This window comes from Protopterus annectens, chromosome 2.part1 (assembly GCF_019279795.1).
Source record: "Protopterus annectens isolate FY-2018-M chromosome 2.part1, PAN1.0, whole genome shotgun sequence".
In the NCBI taxonomy this organism is placed as follows: Eukaryota; Metazoa; Chordata; order Ceratodontiformes; family Protopteridae; genus Protopterus; species Protopterus annectens.
In genome coordinates this window covers 964,038,388-964,056,847 of record NC_056729.1, presented here as the reverse complement: position 1 = coordinate 964,056,847, position 18,460 = coordinate 964,038,388, and positions in this window count along the sequence as shown.

Here is an 18,460-nt window from a genome sequence, read left to right as displayed (position 1 = left end):
TTGTTCATGACCACACAAAAGGAGATTGAGGGAATGAAACCCTGGACTGCGGAGAGAGGCTTCTTAGTAGATCACAGCCTAAATTCTATGACCTTAATGGTTTAATTATATTGGAAAATTCTTCCATGTTCACTTGCTGTTTTCTTGCTGTGGAGGAGCTGAATGATTTTAAATACCGCCTGAATATATTACTTGATATATACAAAAAGTCATTTCTGATGCCATTGATATGAGAGGAGAGAAGAGCACTGAGAGTTTAATCTTCAGCTGTTTGCTTTACATTTGGGGCAGGTGCAAGTGTTTCTTTAGTCAGGTATGGGTGCACCAAAGAGAACTTAACATGCAATAATACCGCTCAGTAGCTCTGCAAGCAATCTCGATGACATGGAAGGCCATGATATGACAGGACAGTAGCTTGTCAGAAAGAAGATCATAATGATGGATTTAGATTGCTGTCCTTTCAGTATTCATATTTCTGCTTTACAGTTCTGGTCTTCTTAAGGACTGATTCCTCACATACAATGCAGGTTGTAAGTTTTTGTACCAGTGGCTCTGTGGGACTGCTTTTACTTGTTTCGTCCTAGATTGACATTGCTGGGCGGGGCAGTGGTGCAGTGGTTAACGTTGTCGCCTCACAGCAAGAGGTTCTCCGGTTCAATTCTCGGCTGGGGTGCCTTCTGTGTGGAGTTTGCATGTTCTCCCTGTGTTCGCTTGGGTTTCCTCCGGATACTCCGGTTTCCTCCCACATTCCAAAGACATGCATCTGGAGCATTTCTCCCCGGGCCTCCGCTGAAAACAGGCTCTTTGGAACCTAGTCGGACTTTCCTGGTCAACAAATGTAAAATAAAATAAAAAAATAAAAAACAACAGTAAATCAGATAGACATGGGCATTGTGTGCTTGACAGTCACTTAATTCATTACTTACTGTGGCCTGTTATTGTTCTTAATGCTGTATGTTTAGATAGCAGTATCTCCTGAGCTCACAGTCCACGTGTCAGAGGCTATCCATAAAAAGCTCTACTTAGTGCTATCAGTACCAGCTCTCTGAAGTACACTTCAGTCATACACTCTGACGGGGTCTCTGGGGAAAAAAGTCTGTGTCACGCATATATTGTGTGATCTTGCAAAGTGGACTCCTTATTGAAATGTCGCCTCTCAAAACAATGAGTGCTGACAAATCAAAAAAGGTCAGAAAACACAGGAAAAGAGTGAATTTTGAAAATATCTCCTCTCCTTAAACCTCTTTTTGCAGGGGGCAAGCCAACCCTGCACCCCCCCTCACCACCTAAACCATATATATATATATATATATATATATATATATATATATATATATATATATATATATATACCAACTCCAAGAACTTCATACCTCAAAGAAAAGAGAATATTCCGAGAAATGGCATCTTGAACTTAGTACACATAAGTCTGTTCTTTCGGCCATTCAGTCTATGCATTTCGGGACTCATGTAGCAGGTCCCAAAATTTCAAATGGTTACATGCAAGATGTGGGGGAAATTCTGAATCCTAGCTTTGGATGGGCTATAGTAGCTCATTGGAGACATACCTCCTGTCAACTGTAGATTAATGACTTGCTAGACTTAAACTATAAGATTTTTAACACAGACTTTGTGAATAGGTCTAAGAATTATTTTAAAGATATATGTGAGAACATTGTTGCTATCTTTCTTAGAAGATGTATCAACCTTCCATGAAGTACTGCTTGAGTGGAGTAGCAATACTAATTGGTGTGAATATGTATAATTCAATCTTAATGTTGTACATTCTGGGAAGTTTGTAATGTCTTTTTTGTTTGCATGATATGGTATTATAACTGAACATTTTCATTGTGAGGAAATATCTGAGTGTACCATGGAAAACAAACAATATTTAAATATTCAATATAATATAAAACAAATAAAGAAATAACATAACCTTATATTAAATAGTTAAATAATATCTGTTTTCCATGGTGTGCTGAATTATTTCATTGAAACATTTTATGGTATTCAAACAGCTTTTTACTTCATCTTGTGTTTTCTTTCTGATTTTGAACAACTGGAAATTGTTTAATAAAATGTGATGGTAAAAAAAGAATCTCCAACTAGGTTATTAAATGAGTTGAAAGCTAATCATTTGGGATTCTAGGAAGAAGAAATGGAGGCAGAGAGTGTTGTGAACTTTAAAAGATGAGTTGGAGAGATTTGGAGGGGTTACAATCAAGCATAAACATGGAGTTTGGAGAAAATATAACTGGGATAAGAGGCAATTGTTGAAAGTCTGTGATGAATATATTTATCTCATAGACTATAATGTACAGTCATGGTAACACTTAAACTGTCCCCATAGGTTATATCAATTCATAGTACTCAGAAACTGAATGGAAACAGGTCACAAGGTGACAGCCTTGTTACCCTATAACTAGTGGTGGCCCCCATAGGTTACATCACTTCACAGTACTCAGAAAGTGAATGGAAACAAGTCACAAAGTGACAGCCTTGGTACCGTGGTAGCCCCCAAAGGTTATATCACTTAGTACTCAGAAAGTGAATGGATATGTCACACTGTGACAGCCTTGGTACCCTATAACTAGTGGTGGCCCCCATAGGTTATATCACTTAACAGTACTCAGAAAGTGAATGGAAACAAGTCTCAAGGTGATAGCCTTGGTACCCTATAACTAGTGGAGACCCCCATAGGTCATATCACTTAACAGTACTCAGAAAGTGAATGGAAAAAACTCACAAAGTGACAGCCTTGGTACCCTATAACTAGTGGTGTCCCCCATAGGTTTTATCACTTAACAGTACTCAGACAGTGAAAGGAAACAACTCACAAAGTGACAGCCTTGGCACCCTATAATTAGTGGTGGCCCCCATAGGTTATATCACTTCACAGTACTCAGAAAGTGAATGTAAATAAGTCACAAGGTGACAGCCTTGGTACCCTATAACTAGTAGTGACCCCCATAGGTTATACCACTTGACAGTACTCAGGAAGTGAATGGAATAAATCTTTATGTATATAATTAGTATGATACAGGTGAATAATTCAATTCCATGAGTCATGTCATATGTAATTTAGAAAAGAGAAACAAAATATGTATTATTTAAGTAAAAAAATAATATTGCAATGAATATATAGCTTATAATAGGGCATGATCTAGCTATTGTGGACCCACTCACAATGTTCCTGTTCAGTGGATTTAATGTTCTTTGGTAATTTTTAAGATATTCACTTCATTCTAAGATGTGTTCTTAATCTTGGTTGTATTCAGTCAAAGAAGTGGCAACACAAGTCACTTCAGAGTTGTGTAATGCAATATTTTCTATAGTATCTTAAATTATCTCAGTTGCCCCCAGACACACTGTATTAGTAACACTGGCTGGATCAAGATAGCTAAGCTGTAATGTTTCTGTCTCCATGTTCCAGGTTGTGGTGGGGGATCACTCTACTTTCATTCTTCAGGCCATCAAGAATCAAAATACATTCTGTGGAATATTTATTGCAGTTGCCTAACTACTCTTGAATATGTTGTGCTGAAATAAAGCTTTAACTCCCTACCAGCTGCACTCACTTTTGTATTAACCATACACACACACACATGCACACACACACACACACACACACACACACACACACACACACACACACACACACACACACACACACACACACGCACACACGCACACACGCACACACGCACGCACACACACACACACACGCACACATGCACATATGCACATACACACCACACACTTACAGAGGTCATCTGTAGATATAAAACTACTCAGCAGCCTTTAACCAGCTTAAAGCAATAATAAATTACAACAGCGGTGTAACAGTGAATATTAACAAAAATATTCACATCCCTAAATTCAGCTGTTGCTTTTACCTACCATCGTTTATCCTTCTATGTTTTTTTTAGATGTATGACAAATTTATAAATTATGGACTTTTAACACATTTTCCCAGACTATGACAATTTATTTAAGGGTAAGTGGAAGTAGTCTGGAAAATCTTCACTTTGTAGCAACAAATAACTACAGTGTGATTGCAGCTCCATATTGTTTTATATCCCGCATGCTAACAATTATATACTTTTAGTGCCTTCCACATTGTGCATAGCTCACTTTTATTTATGTTTACTGCTGTATCTCTCATTTTGCATGTGTACTCTTTTTCACCTTTACTGAGGCACAGTCCCAGATCTTGTCTGAAAAGTATCTTGTAACATCCCACCTATTTGGTTATCAAACAGGAAAAGAAGTAAAAACAATAAATACATGCATTTTTAATCAATAAGATTGACAGTATGGATTTATGAAATATATGCGGTTTCAAAGATGACATAAAGAAATAACCGTCACCTACATATGGGAGATGAACTTAGCATGAAAAATGGGAAACAGATCATGTCTATTCTAAAGTCATTCATTTTTTCACCACTATGTGATATGGGAAATTAAATGCTTAGAAGGAAAGAAAGAAAAGGCAAGGAATAAAGGGAATAGTAAAAGAAAGAAAGAAGGAAAAAAGAAAGAAAAAAAAGAAAGTTAATTTACCTAGAATGTGAACCGTAGCAGTTAAGAACAGTGCTCTGTTTGATCTGGTAGAACCATCTGTGAGGCAAATAGCACTGTGAAATTCCTAGAATAATTTATATTTTTGAAATACGTCTTACTGCTTTGTACATAATTAAGTTCTACACTCATCAAATAATATGCTATCTGTGCACTTTTATAGAAACAGAGCAGATAAATACACATCTGACCCAGAAGTAGAATTAAGACTACACATAGCTGTGACAGTAAGACAACTACAATGTAAGCTGTCAGAAAGTATTTCAGGTTTCCGCATTGCACAGCCTAGCTTTACATATTTAATTATGTCTGAATTCCAAGTATACATTTGCATATTTAGAGAGTATAAAATGAACAGATAGGATATAGGAAGAATGTACCTCACCCGAGGCTTCTGTGCAGCCATTCCTTAGATGAAGCTGTCAGGTACAGTTTGATTGTCGGCTGTCCTATTATCATAGCTGTTACACTAGCCATACACTTCATGGCACTGGTTCAATGTTTAGCAAAGTTGTTTAAATTTGTCTTCTCTTTGATTCATTCCATAGAAGGTACTGTTTTTGGCAAAGAGGCCAGCTCAGCAATTTATTGGACATTGCCATAAATGTGCACTTATCCACTGCCATGAGCATTTGTGTGAAATGGAACTGCTGCTGTGACAGTAATAAAGCAGTAACATCTGTGATAAAAGTTTTAAAAGAACAGACCAAATGCCTTTGTTTTCTCAATAAACAGTGTTAGGAGAAAACAGTGGTGTAAAAATGACACAGCAGCTTAAAATGACATTCATATCATTCAGCATAAGGACAAATACTAATAAATGTTTGGAATTTGTGCTGCACTAGATAGGTTCCCAAATAAAGTATGACATAAACTGTTGAATATTTTGCACCATTTACATTTCTGTGAAATAATCATACTATTTTGAGTACCAGATTTGTTTATCTGCTTGGAACACAGTGCAAATAACTAAACAGTATAAAACATAACAATGAAAAATATTTGTATTACAGCATATGTGAAATGCATGCAGTATATAGTCGTATTGTATTATTACAATATGTTTACTAGTTCTGTGTTACTACTTGTTTACTAAACCAACTATTAGTTATGCACAAATTACATAGAACAGCCTTAATTCTGCAAAACTACTGTTATATTAATATGTATTGTTTTGAAGAATATGATAATGCTTATTTTACATTAAACTAACTAAATATCAACATTGTTCACTTGTTTCAGCCCAGAGGATTAGTTAATTTTATATGAAATATTAATCCTGCTGAGACATAAACTTTCCTTGCAACTCAGAGAAGAGGAACACAAAACTCCTTTTAAAATCTTTAGCAAAGCTTTTAACAGGCAAAAAGTGATTTAAGACGTACAACTAAAAAAGTACATTTTCGGTTATTTCAGAACATGCCAGGGTCTGCATCTTGTTTCCTGCTGTTGCTAAAACATAAAGATGTGTAATTCACTTACATTATTGTTGAACTCTCAGCTGCCGAGTTTTTCTTCTATGTGCTTTACATGCAGATGTGTTCTTAAAAAATCCTCTTGGCACTGAAGGCACTTGAGTTTTCTAATGCATTACATCTCTGAGTTGTTTCCCAAAGGTTCTTAAATTATTTTCTCTCTGTCTTTCATGTTCGATGCACATTGGTAAAACATAAAACAAAGCCATTTGTGATCTGTGTCAGTAAAAGATGAGAGATAACAATATTTTCCAACAGCCTGATGTCATTAAAAACAGAAAACAATGTTCAACCTCTAGGTTTACTGGCTCATAGCTGAATGCATACTTTTTGGATAACATAATGATTGAGTGTGGCATATCATGTTAAATGCACACTGGAAGAATGAGGCAGTCCTACAATTAAAAACTGTGGGAGGAATCACAACTGCTTATGTTTAATATGTATCCAAGGTCATTGTAAAATGTTTCTTCCTGGGGGCAGTCACTTCAATATTCTCTTGTTTTCATATGCATGATGTCAAATATGGCTGTTATCTCTGTAACATTAAGTAGTGCAAAAGTAAATACACTAGGCCACAACTTTTTTCTAGCATTATTGGGTCACATGAAAAGTAGCAGTCCTTTAAAATAATGTGATTACAGAGTACAAGATATTTAAGTTCTTGAACAGTCATGACATTGTTTCATAAAAAAATAAGCTCATGGCAACCTAATATTTTTTGGTTATTTGTTTTACAACAAAAGATGTTTTGGCTTCAGTTTGTACAGTTTGCGGATTTATCTGGTGAATATATTGTACCTGAACAGTGGCATACAGCTCACTCGAGGCTGGGTGGACACTTGCCAAATTATTAGCAAGCATTTTCCTCATCTATACTTCTAGCAGTCATTCTGTTGCTTCATAGCTTGTTTGTAGTACATTCACTTCTTTATTTTGATATGTCTCATATTTCTACTGTGCTCTTTCCAAAACTGATTTTGAATCTTTTATGTCTGCATTTCTTAGCTTGATGTGATTCTGAAAAATGTGCTTCTTTTCACTGAAACCAGGAAAAGGGCTGGAGAACTGCATGTAATGAGTAATTTATTTATTTATTTTATTTGTTTTTGTTGACTAGATTAGTCTCATTAGGCTAGTGGCCTCCTCTCAGGGTAAACCTGAGGTGATATTTATACTACTAGGGAAAATTTGACGAGGTCATTGGGAACTTCCCCCTACTTCTTGGAGCTGCTAGATGGTGCTGGAGGGCTCCGGAAATTTGACTGGGTCATTGGTAACTTCCCCCTACTCCTTGGAGCTGCTAGATGGTGCCAGAGGGCTCCCATGGCAGTAAGGAAGTGGCCTAAGGGAAGTTGTAGCATGGAGGATGAGAGAAAAGTTATGGAGAGTTTGGAGATAGAAACTGAGAATTTGGAGAAAAATTTATTAAATGTGGAGCTTCAGAATGTAAATAAATTACAGTTGCCACCCCTCTGTTTTTTTCTTGTTTCTCAGGAAATGTCACAATAGAAAGGTGGCAACCCTAAAATAAATATTCCTGTGTGTTGGATGTTACAAATGAGCAGTGTTTAGCTATCTCCATGGAGGGGCAACCCTAAAATAAATATTCCTGTGTGGTGGATGTTACAAATGAGCAGTGTTTAGCTATCTCCATGGAGAAGGAAGTAAGTGAGTCTGTTGAAGTGGTGCAGTTAACAGAACTGGTGCCAGGAGAGCTTGCAGATGATGCTCTTTTAAAAATAATCAGGCAGGATGACCCACATGGCAGTTCTGCTGTTCAGAAATGGATCCAGCACTAGGTGACATAGGCAGTCACCTAGGGTCCACAGGCTTGGGGTCCACCAAAAACTTACATTTCTTCTTTAAGGACATATGCAGAGTGTGTCCTTAGTACCATCTGTATGTGCATGTTTAGGACAACACATGAACATTTTAAACTGGAGCAGAATGCTCAATTTTTTTAACAAGCAAGCTCCAAATGAATGGATAGGGACTTTTATTATGCTGTTGAACGTGTGTTTGTGTGTGTGTGTGTGTGTGTGTGTGTGTGTGTGTGTGTGTGTGTGTGTGTGTGTGTGTGTGTGTGTGTGTGCATGCGTGTGTGTGTGTGTGTGTGTGTGTGTGTGTGTGTGTGTGTGTGTGTGTGTGTGTGTGTGCATGTGTCCGTGAGAGAGAGAGAAATGCCTTAGTTAAAGTGGTTATTTTAGTTAATTTAACCTGGATCAAGCTCTGTACCTTGGTTACAGATGACAAAAGCCAAATCCTCTACACCAACTGTGAGTTTCATTGCATTTTCAAGGAATTGTGAATTTCATTGCATTTTCAAGGAATTGTGAGTTTTAGCACATTTGCAAAGAATTGCGAACCTCAGTATATTTGCAAGGAATTGTGAGCATCAGTACATGTTTAAGAAATTGAGAGCTTCAGTACATTTCTAAGGAATTGTTAGCATCACTACATTTTTAAGGAGGGCGGCCGCAGTGGTGCAGCAGTTAGCGTTGCCGCCTCACAGCAAGAGGTTCTTTGGTTCAATCCTCAGCTGGAGTGCCTTCTGTGCGGAGTCTGCATGAACTCCCTGTAGTCATATGGGTTTCCTCCAGGTGCAACAGTTTCCTCCCAAAAACATGCTGTAGGTGGATTGCACACTCTAACCTGGACCTGTGCGTGTGCCTTCTGTGGAAGGTTGGGCGGTGGGCTGGCAACTCAACATTGTAAAACTCCATTGCCAATCATGAGCAGACAGGCAGCTGTGGCAACCTCTAAGCAGGAAAAGCCGAAAGAACAAGAACTACATTTCCAAGCAACTGTGAACTTCAGTATATTTGCAAGGAATTGTGAGCTTCAAGGGAAGAGAAGTTTACTTTTGCTCATGCTAAGTCTGTTTTTAATATGCAGCTGTTTTATGTAGTAAATGGTCGTTACTGTTTGTGCTACAGAATCTGATACACTGTTAGTAGCATAACAGGTAGTATACTTGCTTTTATTTTTTAAACAATTTTTATTGAATTTTTATAAACAAAACAAAGAATTCTGTTAATTCAAACAAATTGAATAAAACAAAACTATATACAACACAACTATTTACAATGCCCATAACATTTTATTTATTTATTTATTTACATTTGTTGACCAGGAGTGTCCGACTGGACGTAGGTCCATTTTCAGCGGAGGCCCGGGGAGAAAAGCTCCACAGTTAAAATAAACAGACAGTAGTTACATTAGATTACATAGCGATTAACAATTTAACATAGCAATTACTTACAACATATTTACAGATGAAGAACATAGTACATCAATAGACAACAAGAATCTTTATCTGTGAAGTACATAACAGACATTAACAAATGTTACAATAAGAAGTTCCTGCTGTATAATAAGTACTAGGCTTATGAGCATCTGAACTTGCTATGATCAAGGTAGTTAGTGGAGTGGAAAGAAAGGTAGTGGTTGGATGAGGTGGGTGATATTAGAGTGGGAGTTGCAAGGACATAGCCAGCATGTTTTTAGGTGTGCTTTTAGTAAAGTTTTGAAGTAGGTGAATGATGATACGGAGGTAATTGTGGGTGGGAGGGAGTTCCATAATTTGGCTATGGTGCAAGAGAATAGTGCTTCACCAGCAGAGTTATTGGCTTTAGTGATCTGCAAGTGATTTTTGTTGCTGGATCTTAGTGGTCTGGTGGTGCGATAGGGTTGGAGCAGATTCTGGAGGGATGGGACATTTAGTGGATGGTTTATTAATTTGTGGGCGAGTACAAAAATTTACAATGTATATGTTACATCTTATTTAATAAATTCTTTAGTTTTATCCATGATAATTTCTTATGAGTTACTTTTATTGATCTTAAATCAAGGGTAAACAGTTCTCTTTTACATACAGTTTTGGCCAGTAAAATAAACTCAGAAAAAGAGAAGATGTTTCTACTTTTCCAGCTTAATGCTATAATTTTCCTTGCGATTGCAAGAAGAGACCAGAGAAGATACACTTGTGTCTTTGGAATATGTACTGTTATTGGTGCATTAAATAATTTGCGGTGGTGTAGCGGTAGCATTGTTGCCTCACAGCAAGAGGTTCTCCCTTTCGATTCTCGGCTGGAGTGCGGGGAGTGCCTTCTGTGTGGAGTCTGCATGTCCTCCCCACGGTTGGGTGGGTGTTCGAAAGACATGCATAAATGGGCGTGCCTTCATTGAAGGTTGAACGTTGAGCTGGCACCTCGGCGTTCATGAAAATCTACTACCAATCATTAGCGGACTGGAGTTCCGCTGTGGCGACCCCTAACCGGGAAAAGCCGAAAGACAAACAACAACATTGATGCATTAAATAATATCAAAGAATCTGAAATGTCACAATTGTCAGACCACAAAGCCTTTGAAAAGGACTTTAATTCCTGCCAAAAGGTTGCAACCATTTTACATTCAAGAAACATATGTTCCCAGTCAGTACATGAAGTTTCTTCACATCTCCAACATTTATGAGTACTAGTATGTGAGATCAATACTAATTTATGAGGGGTAATGTAGCTCTTACGGATAAACTTCCAAGCTGAAATTTTCCAGAAAGGAGATGAGATTGTGTTGTTAACTGAGTTCAATGTCAAGACTCTATCAGCGTCTGAAAATTTAGCTTTATTTAATTTTTCAATATAACTCCATAAAGAATCTTCTGGTATTTGTAAGTCTGGTCTTAGGGTTTTGTAAATCCTAGATAATGAAAAGCCTGTGTTGTGGTTAGTCATATTCAGTTCACAGAAAAGAGAGATTACTTTTGGATCTAATGAAATAGTGAGCACTTGATTTGATTTGAGCTCGTTTAGTTGATGTTCTCTAAAAATCTGAATATTTAACCAGTTATTTTGATTAGAATTATACCTAGCCATAAGGCTATTTGTGTCATAAATATCCTTGCTACCAATGAATTGGTGCCAATATATTAGACCATTTTCCTTCATCACCATTAATTTCCCTCTGTTAAATGAATCTAGAGATTTTCTTGTCAATGCAACCGGGTAATATTAAGAATAAGAGAAGTCTTGTCTTATAGTTACTGTTCATTATCTTTTTAAGGTTGTTTAATATGTAGCTGATAAAATGAGGGTATCTTTCGATTCTATTTTCTTTAAAAATTATGTCTTTTACAACCAAAAACATCTTATTATTATCTGTAAGCAAATCATTATTTATTGTCTCATCAAGGTTAGAAAGCAATATAGTTTCATTCAATTTCTTCCAGTTTGATGTATATTTATTACTTAACCACTGACTCATTATATTAAGTGTAGCTGCTTCAGCATAAAGTTCTAGATTCAGAAATGCAATGCCTCCTTTATCCCATTCCCTACAATGCCAATCATATCTTATTCTTGGTTTCTGCGAATGCCATAAAAATTTAAACAGAAGTGAGTTGAGTTGTTTTATTAATTTTTTTGGAGGTCCAACTATTATAGTCTGAAATAGAAATAAAATGTTGGTAAAATGCACATTTTTATTAAGGATAATTTTTCTTCCATAGAGAAAAACATTTTCCTCACTTGCATAAATGTTCTTTAACCACAGTTATCAGGTTATTATAATTCGAATGTATAATGTCTTTTCCATTTGTTTTTATCTGCACACCTAGTTATTTGAAGGTGTTACTTTTCCAGTTAAAATTACTGTTTTTTTCTAATATGGTGCTGATTTTTTGTTTAACAGTATAGTCTTTGTTTTGTTAGTATTAAATTTTAAGCCTGAGATTTCTTCAAAATTTTTTAGAGATTTTATAATATGGTGTATTGAATAATCTATATTCCCAATAGTTAACAGAATGTCATCTGTGAAAAGTTGTATTTTACAAAAGTGCTAAGAATTAATATCAAAGCTAACAATATTAGTGTCATTTCTGATGCAGTTGGCTAATGGTTCCACTGCTAACACAAATAATAGGGGTGAAAGTGGGCAGCCTTGTTTGGTTCCTTTTAATATTTTGATTTAGGTGGACAAGTAAGCCCCAATTTTAATGTAAGACACTGAATTTTCATATAGATTGTTTATTAATTTTATAAATTCAGGCGATAAATTAAATGATTCTAGTGCTTTATATAAATAAGGCCAAGTAATAGTCTTGAAAGCTTTGTCCAGATCTAAACTAATGATGGATAGATGGATAATTCTTTCTTTTTCTTGTTCGCTAGATCTATTAAAGATAGAATTTTGATGACATTGTCTTGAAATTTCCTGTTTGATATGAAGCCTGTTTGATCTTCTGCTATTAATTTTGGCATGGATTGGTTTAATCTTTTAGCAAGAATTGAGATGAAAATTTTATAATCAACATTCAATAGAGATATAGGGTGATATGATGTTACTAGTTTGGGATCTTTGTCCTGCTTTAAAATGGGAGATATTATGGCATATTTCCAAGAGGGGAAGCAATTTTCAAGCTTTCTAAATTCCTCAAAATCTGCTACTAGAATTTTTAGAGTTTCATCAGGAAGACATTTATAAAATTCACCAATAATACCATCTATTCCTGGGGCCTTATTGCTTTTAATGTTTTTAATATTTTCCTTAACTTCTATTAGTGAGATTGGTTTTATCAATTTTGTTCATTGGTTACTTTCTTATTAACATTTTCAATCAGAAACTTTTCTTTTAGAGTGTTGTTAGAATCTGAATTAGCATTGTTTAATGCCTCATGATGAGATCTAAACATTTCTAAGATTTCCTTTATGTCTGTCACTTGCCTATGTTTGTTCCTTGTGTTGTCAGTAAGTTCTTTTATATAGCTTATATTAGCTGAATATTTTGATTTAACTGCCAATCTATGCAGATTTTTTGAATTTGCAGAGTATGATTGTAGTTTAAGCCTCTCTAGATTTATAGCCACTTTATGATTCAAGATTTCTATATACTTTGCATTTAATGTTTTTAGTTCAGAGTTTGTATTTATATCTTTGCTATTTAAATTCTTTTTTAGTGCATCAATTTTTGTTTGTAATGTTATTAGCTCATCATCCCATTGTTTCTTTTTGTTTAAATACCAGTTTTTTATTTTACCATAAAGATATGATTTTAACAAAACCCAAACAATAGTCTTAGAAGTCCCATTATTGTCATTGATAGCAAGAAAAGACTTATTTTCATTTAAAAAACAGTCTTTAAACCCATTGAGTTTCACAATGTAAGCAGGTAATCTTTGCCAAGCTATCAGATCTTTAGGACTGATGTTAACCTTGAATAAAAGAGCATTGTGATCTGACAAAGGGCAGAGTTTTAGAAATTGGACTATTAGAAATTAATACTTTGTCAATAACTGTCTGTGTTCCATATCTATACGAGTAATGTGTGTAGTTTAATGATTCTGATTATTTTATATCATATATGTCTCTGAGATTTGAAGAATTAATAACATTTTTTAGTTTTTTAGCTGAAGCTGACAATTTGAAGTTATCATTTATGGTGGTATCCTTTTTAGTAAGAATACAATTAAAATCTCCAGCATAAACTATGTCTCCTTTGGCTTTAATAGATATTAATTCTAAATATTTATTAGTAGTTCCTGCACCGATACCAGGGATCCAGTATGTGTTAGCTAAAGTGATGTATCTTTTATTCAATTCTAGCACTACTAAACATAACATACTGTTCTTCTCTGAAAAAGTGTCTACTATTTTGGGCATTGGTTAAGATTTGTTTCACTGTATCATTGTGCCACTCCTCTTAGCCTGGGAATGAGATTTCACAAGTGTTGTATAACCGTTGAAAGATATTCTAAGTCCTTTTTAATAAAGTGTGTTTATTGTAGAAATGCTATATCTATTTTATTCATTTTCAAATATTTTGATAGACTTCCTCTTTTTATGGGATTGTTAAGGTCATTAATATTTATGGATATACATTTATATGAATGCATTTTTAAAGAAATAATTGTCATTCTTAAAGTTTGTTATGGGCTTGAATTTAAAACAAAACATATCTAATGAAACAAGTATAAATATACACAATCCTAAACATGGAAAGATAGATTCCTGGTTTGATGAAATCATCATCCAAACCACCATCTTCACACCCTAAGACTCTCGTCAATATCCATCAAGTACTTCTGCCTTCATTTAAATACTTATACAGGTTAAATATGAAAATAAACCTTTTAACAATATAAATATGATTTGATTCACAATAACTAATGTCATGCAATAAAAAACGTAGCATAGCTCCATACAGCGTATATGAAAGTGAAATATACTAAATTCTAACAAACAATAGAACTTTATGTTGATTAATCTGACTGAAGTCACTAATTGTGATATCTCAATTCCTAATACAAAATAAATTATAAAGAAACAAAGAACATAAATAATGATAATAATAGTTTATCATGAAACTAAACATATTTACATTTATGAAAACTATCTGTATTTGTCATAAATTAAGTGCAAAATAAAGTGTCTGATATTATATCTAAAACTCTCATCCTTCCATCCTCTTCTTCCCCTTCTTCTGTACAATATTAAGGTATCCAATTTATGTTATTGTATAGTCCTGTGTTTTATTGATCTTAAAGAGCTTTAATAATATCTCATTAAATTTCCCATCCCACATCCCTCTTCCCCTCCCCCTTCTCACTCAAAAATGATCTTTATCCAGTGATCTAGATGTTTAGATAAGGATTATATGTACCTAAATATACCATTTAATAGATAAGTAGATGTAAAGATTAATTATAGTCAAACATAACTTCCCAAACTAAAACAAAAAAAGCCGTAGAGCAACCAAAAAACTAAACAAACTAAAACAAAAAAAGCCGTAGAGCAACCAAAAAACTAAACAAACTAAAACACAAACATAACTTCCACTAAAGATTAATCTCATATTGGATATCAGAGACCATCTATTAACATATACATTGCAGCATAAAAGTATATGAGAGGTGTTTGGCTTATCATGCTTGATTAGCATCTAGTGTACTTAGTGAGATTTGTTTTATACATTCTAGTCGTTAAAGCTGAACATACTAGTTAGTAATGAAATATACTCGCCCTTTACAACAGAATTATAAACTTCTACCTAAACTTTTATACATATCTTTAAAATATCAACATAAATATGGGAGATACAGTACCATTCATGTGCAAAAATATTTGCATAAACCATATCCTCTATTAAAGCAAGGTACCTTAGATATGTAACTGTGTTTCTTATACTCCTTGCAAAAAATAAAAAATAAGAAATGGGGAGATAGTTTCTCATGTATTAACTACTCAAATCCTGCCTGAACACTAGCAAATCAAATCTTATTCAGAAACTAACCTTCAAAACTCTAATTACTGTACAATGCATTTGACATCTATAGAAGCTTTCTTATTAAATGAGTAGTGCAGTTAACATAATGTGTGGCAAGTTATGCATGCATTGTGAAGAAACAGGCAGGTAAATATAATGATGTAGTATTAATAGTATAACTGTGAATAAGTCACATTACTGGCAATATAAAAACAACTTCATATCAGAAACTGTATTAAAGAGAAACTACTGTGCATAATGTATTGAATAATTTCTCTCATGATATGTGAAGCACATTCCTGAAACCTAAATGGTATGAGGTTAATACAAGCCAGCATTTCTGTGATTAAACAGGAAGCTGATTATTTAAATGCAAGAACATCATTAAAATAATAGAATACAGCTTCTTTTTAAGTTATAAGCTGTAACTTACAGTTTTTAGAGTCTAAATAAGCTGACATCTTCTTAAAAACTGCTATACAGTACTGACACATCATTTTCCTTAGTCACAGATGTTAAACAGTGTGCGACGTGAGTTCAATGGTCATCTGTCTCAGTCTTTCAGTTCCCATGCACAGTGTCCTCAGGGCTCGGGGAAGCTGTAAAAATGCTTGAGGAATGGTTCTAGTGAAGCTTTTCAACTTTATGGCGCAATACAAGTCTCGAGGTTAGTAAAGTATGCAATCTGAAGAAAAAGCCTTTTTAACAGGTGTTTACATGTTAAAAGCTGGAATTTTGTGCATTTAAAAGAAAAAAAAATAAAGTAGGTGTTACAGTAAATGTGTCCCCCAGCATAAAACATCACCCTTATCATTGTAACCTCATTAAACATACTTTAAATAAATAATTGTATAGTTTTTATCTAACGATAAGGATAATAAGCACACTTAATTGATTGCAATCAACTGCTGTTAATACAAACAAAGGAATCTTCCTAGCTGCATTTATATGACATACATCCCCCATTTCCCTTTCAAATGGAATAGTTGTCTACTTAATGTTAATACTATATTTCTCTACTGAAAGCATGTTACTAAGCCATACAAGGGATGTCCTTTAAGTGTGCATTATCTATATTAAAAAAAAGTCCTCTTAGAACATACTATGTTTTCCTGCAAGGGCTAAGTCACTAGCAACAAGCTTTAACATTGGAAAGTATTAGATGCTTGATTAACTCTATATAAAAAACATTACTAAAATAGACACTGAAAGAGAGAAATTAGTAGAGAGAGGAAAGGAAAGAAGAACTAATAGTAAAGCACACATATGTGGAAGAAGAACAAAGGAAAACAATAAATATGCTATTTTTTTCTCTTTTTTTTTTAATGTAATAAAGATTTTACCTTATAATATATTTGCTGGTTTCTTATGTTTTAAGAGAAATAAGTCCATTGCAGGCAGTAAAGGGAAAGATGAGTTAACTTACTTCCCTTTAAGTTTTTTAATAGTTTTATCACTTGTTATTGTTTTTCCATTAGCTTGCCTTTTTAAACTTGGTAAAGAGAGGTCCATGTCTTCTAGTTTATCTAATAGATTCTGACAAAATCAGTAGCTTCTTCTAGATTGTTAAAGATTTTCTGTCCATCTGGTGAGGTAATCCATATTCTAGCTGGAGAAAGGATCTGAGCTTTTATGTTAGCTTTTTTAAGGTCTTTGATTAGAGGAATGCATAATTTCCTTTTAGTTATAGTGGTAGATGTATAATCATTGTCAAATCTAATGTCCCTTCCATTGTCTTGGATGGAGTTCCCTGCCCAAGCAGCTCTCAGAACTAAATCTTTATCCTGAGTAGATAAAAATTTGACAGTAATAGATCTCACTGAGGATGAAATTTTTGAGAAAGATGGATTAGATAGAGACCTGTGAACTCTCTCAATTCTGATTGACAGGGGCAGAGGAAGGTTTAACACCTTAGGTAACCAGTTGTTCAAAAAAAGAATCATGTTGTTACCTTCAGTCTTTTCAGGGACTCCATAAACTCTAATGTTGTTTCTTCTTGAGTTTGATTCCTGGTCCTCTATTTTTTTCTGTTAAGGAATTATTTTGCTTCAGAAGAGATTTAATTTGAGTATCATTCTCCATTTGTCTTCTATCTAATTCGTTGACAGATTCCTCTATGCTGGCAATTTGGTCTGAATGTTTTGTGATTATTTCTTTCAAATCTTCTATTTGTTTCCTGCTTTCTTTCTTCATGTTTTCCATTATGTGTTCCAAGTTGTCCATTTTTGTTGAGAGGTCTTGAATACTAATTATAGTTTGGAGTTATTTTTTCATAAAAGAATCTTGAACTGATGATTTCGAGAGGCTCATGACTTTAGCAATCTGTATACAGCTTCAGAAGTTCTGACAGTAAAATGTGAGGAAAATTCAATAAAAGTTTGATTTTTTTTCCAGTAGATAATCCACAATAGTATAAGGAATGGTTATGATGTAAAATCTTCAAAGTTTTTAAAATAAAATTATAAAAATCTTGTCAGAAACATTACTTCACAGGCAGAGCAACAAGAAAGTGTTGTTCTCACTCTAGCATCTTGGCCACACTCCTCAGTATACTTGCTTTTGATGCAGAAGGCTATGGGTTCTTCTTCCACACCATGTAGATGGATTGCTGGTACTGTGTTGTACTTTAAGAGGGGAGAGGGGTGCTGCAGTCCTGAGTGTATCCTCCTTTGGATGAGATGCCTTCTAACTGTGAACCTGTTGTCAGTTTGCCATTCATTCCATATTGCAATATTAGCAGCTTACTTTTTTTAATGTAACATAGTCAATTTATTCTTCAAGGGCAGCAGGTATTGAATTTGTAAATGAAACACTGAAATATAAAGTTGTTTGCTAGTAGCAACCTGTTCATTTGTTGCAGATCTCCTTAATGTGGAATTATTCAAAGATTTTTACTATTGCAGATATTGTGCATATTGACTGATATTGGTGGATTGTAATGACAGAAGTTTGAGGGGCTTTTTTGGTTAAAATGTTCTGAAATGGGCAGTTTTGTCATGATTAATTCATATGTTTTGTTTCATTGTTTACTGGAAAAATGTTCAAAACTAATTTAAAACACACTCTAACAGGTGGTACTATATTATACAAGGATAATAATTAAATATAATCAGGAAGGTGAATCAAACAACACATGCATG